The following is a 4,135-nucleotide window of genomic DNA, read 5'->3' as shown; positions in this document are numbered from 1 at the left end:
TAAAGCAGGAAAGCATGGCTCAAGAGGATTGTGCCTTGCCTAAGCATATACAAGTAGTAAGCAACAGAACTTGAATGAACTGTTACTTGCTAAGGGAAGGCAGGAACACCCTGGCAATCTCTTAATCATTTGTGGTCTCTTTGTATTGATAATGGTCAACCAAGTATATTGTGAGGCACACCCAGGTGTCAATTCTTTATTATTTTCCCTGCCTAGGATGCTATCCTCAATCTCCTCTATTATCCTACCAAATAAGCACACATCACTTCTTTCTTCATATTGGAATCCTACTCATTATTAAAGATCCAATTTAAATTTCTGTTGGAGAGCACAAGAGACTTGGTTGGAAAGTTTGTAAGGAGGACACTCTGATAAAAGGGAAGTGTGTGAAAGGCCACCAGCCTTGTTTACAGGAATTCCGACTTAGGGGATACTTAGGGGCGTGTCAAAGGTGGCCCGCCTAATTATTCCTTGACCTTTCCAAACAAGTCTGTGCACGTGCAGACCTCTGGGTGTTTACTGGAATCCTTATGTTTAATCCCTGGATGTCCTTGCCTAGAGGACAATATAAACACATGTATCCTCCCAAGGTTACTCACCCTACTGATTGTATCTAAAGGTAAAAATTCCAATAAAAGGCTAACAAGGCAGACAATCGAGGCTGCTTGGACCCTTGAGCCAGGCAAGCCCCTTAGCCCTCTCTTTCACAGTGAAACTGTGTCAGAGTAATCTGTTCATCTGTAGTTCAGGGGCTGCTAGCCAGCCCTGGCAAATTTCATCTCCTTTACTAAGCTTGCATTGATTACTTTTACTAGAAGGGCTCTCTCTCTCTCTCTCTCTCTCTCTCTCTCATATACTACCCATGGGCCATATCACTATTTGATACTTGAAAGCTACATAGCACACTGGTTAAGAGCCGGAATTTAGACTCAGACAGAGTAGGATTTAAATTCCAGCTCTGCCAATTTACTAGGTGTGTGACTGTGGGCAAGTTACTTAACCTCTCCATCAGGAGCATGATCTTTGAATTGGAAAGAGAATTGAAGCCCAAGATAGATGAAGAGATAATAAGGGAGCACTTAGCTTCCTTCAATGAGTTCAAGTTTCCAGACCCAAACAAATTACATCCCAGGCTACTAAGAGAATGTGCAGATGTGATCACAGAGCCAGTCTTAATAACCTTTGAGAAATTATGGCAAAGGGAAGAGATGAGCAATACAAAAAGGCAGACAAACATTGCTCTAATTTTTAGTGAAAAGTGATGGTGGTTTTCATGGTACAAAATATAGATCCTGGAAACTGTAGACCAGTGAACATAGCTTTGGTCTTTGGCAAAAGTCAAGCATGCACTATTAAGCAGATAATTTTTGAGGCTCTAGAAAGCGAGTAGAAATCACCAAAGGTAAGCATGAGCTCACTAAAAGCAAGTCATGCTTAACTAAGCCCATTTCCTTTTTTAATGGATATCTAGAATGGTAGATGAAGGGAATACTATAGTGTAATGTATCAGAATTTCAGTGAGACATTTGAAAAAGTCTTATAGTAACCTCATGGAAAAGATGGAAAAGTAGGAGCAAGGTAGTAGCAGAGTAATAGAGATTGCCTCAAGTTTGAATGACCTTATTAGAAATTATTATTAATAAGGGGAAGGTTCTAAGGTTATGTTGCAGTATTCTGTCCTATACATTAAGTCATCCAATACTTTTATTAGTCTGGTTGATCAAATATGCAAATAAAGAAACTTGGTAATATGCACTCTCAATGGGAGTGATATCAACCCCAAGAGAGCAAAAATTGGTTGTTTAGGAATGAAAAAAATATTTTTCATATACAGAGCACAGATATACATATAGTACATAAACACGTATACAGCATATCTATGTTACTAAAATTTCATAGAGATTGAAGAAAATGTCTAAAAAGATTCTTTATGAGAGTAATAAAAAAGGTTGAGAAACATTGGTATAGATAATATGATATTCTAGATGAGTGACTCCAGATCTAGGGAAAAAAACATAAGGGTTGAAATAAAAAATAAAAAAAAAAAACAAGAAGGCAATGGTTATTGAAGATGCACGTTATACCCAGCATCTGGGTTAAAATAAAAATAAGTTAGGTAAGTATAGAATCAGGCAAATAATAGTAGTTCATTCAAGAAACAAAGGAGGATTTTAAATAAGCTACGTTACACACTGAGCAGATCTATGCTCAAAGGACACCAGAATGGTAAAAGATCTGGAAACCATGTCACATGAAGCATGGTTTAAATGACTTGAGGATATTTAGCCTGGAAGACAAAAGATTGGAGGTGAAATGACAGATATTTTAAAACTCTGTCATGTGAAAGAATAATTAGAAATAGTGTAATGCTCATTTTTCCTCAACATAAGGAATAAATTTTCAACCATTAGGGGATGCCTAAACATGGAACAAGCTGCTTTACAGAGCTTTGTAGATTATCAGGAAGATATTTCTGCCCTGAGTAGTAGGATAGATATGGCCTCTAAAGTTCCTTTTCATTCTCAGATTCTATGATTCCTTACTAATTTTTAAATCTTGGAAATGGAAAAGATGATTGAAAAAGATGAGCCCAGACAGGACACCCACCCTTTGTTTCAAAGCCAAAATGCCACAATGTGGGGGATACTGGTGTGAGAAATCTGTCACCCAAGAACCAAATTGGGTGCCAATATTTAACGCCTTAATTCTTCTGGGCTCAGGCATTTTATGTTGCCACCTACCTCTAGCTCAGTTTCCATCTTGGCATAGAAGGAGAGAAGCCACATAGGGGGCTATGGGAAAATGTCAAGGGGGAGTTCTCAGAGACCACAGTTCTAGAACTGCTTAGGTGTTTCACGGAAATATTGGTATGGGGGCAGTGATTAGGAAGAGCACACTTCCTTTCTTTTAAGGCCTCTCCTTGCTCACTTGTTCTCTCTCTGTCTCTCTGTCTCTCTCTCTCTCTCTCTCTCTCTCTCTCTCTCTCTCTCTCTTTCTCCTCTCTCATTCTTTCTCCCCCAATATCCCCCCAAAAAGACTTGGTGCAGACAGTAGTAATTTCAGGTCAAAAGGTTAGCACCACATTGGTTGGGAAAGCTTGGGAATAACATAAAAATTAAAACTCTTATTTAAAACCCTCCTTTGTTTCTTGAATGAACTATTATTATTTGCCTGATTCTATGCTTACCTAACTTATTTTTTATTTTAAACCAGATGCTGGGTATAACATGCATCTTCAATAACCATTGCCTTCTTGGTTTGTTTGTTTTTTTTATTTCAACCCTTATGTGTGTGTTTTTTTCTAGATCTTGAGTCAGATCTTTAGATATGAAAGCTAAAACAAAACAACTTGCAAATCGTGTTCCTGGAATTGTGTCTCAGTGAATGTCTCAGGAAACAGGACCTTGACTGGGGTACAGCATAGTATTTTACAAGGGTCTGAGTATCCTGGTGAAACCTTTTGGTTGGCCTTTCAGAGCAAACACGGTTATTTGTTCTCCTTGTCACCCAACATTGCCAGGCAGAATCTACACAGCCCCATTGCAGACATTAAGTAACCTTCTTACAACTGCCAGGGCATCAAACTATATTACCTCCCCTCTTAATGCTCCTTTCTCTCTGTCCTTGGCTAAATGTAACCCGTTTCTTCACAAAGCAATGTTTTTTTCCTTGTGCCCCACTAACTCCTCTTTCACTCCCACTTACTTGCTGAAGTCATTATCACTATCATAGATCCATGTACAAGGGCCATGTCTGCAGACTAACCCACAATAACTTTCCCAACACTTCAAGATTTTTCTTGCCATGTCGTCTTTCAAATAATGTCTAGGTCTGCACTATTAACCATGAGAAAACAAAGTCAGAAATCTATCAGAGCCCTCCTGAAAGTCCTATTTCTCTTTGGGAGGGGAAAAACGATTTCAAATGTGGCTTCCTGAGTTTTGCAACTTGTTGGTGGATGGATCTGGAGTGGGCATCCCGTCTGCACATCTGGCAGAGGCTCTTTCCAGATTCTCCTCATGACTCAGGATCAGTTTCTGACTGCTAGGCGGGGCAAAGTCTCCTGAAGTTTCTGCGAGTCACCTCCCCCTGTGAGCAGAGCTTGGTACAGCCCAAATAGTTTTCAGGTTAAGAA

This window comes from Cnephaeus nilssonii, assembly GCF_951640355.1.
Source record: "Cnephaeus nilssonii genome assembly, chromosome: X".
Lineage (NCBI taxonomy): Eukaryota > Metazoa > Chordata > Mammalia > Chiroptera > Vespertilionidae > Cnephaeus > Cnephaeus nilssonii.
Note: the sequence above shows the minus strand (reverse complement) of the source record.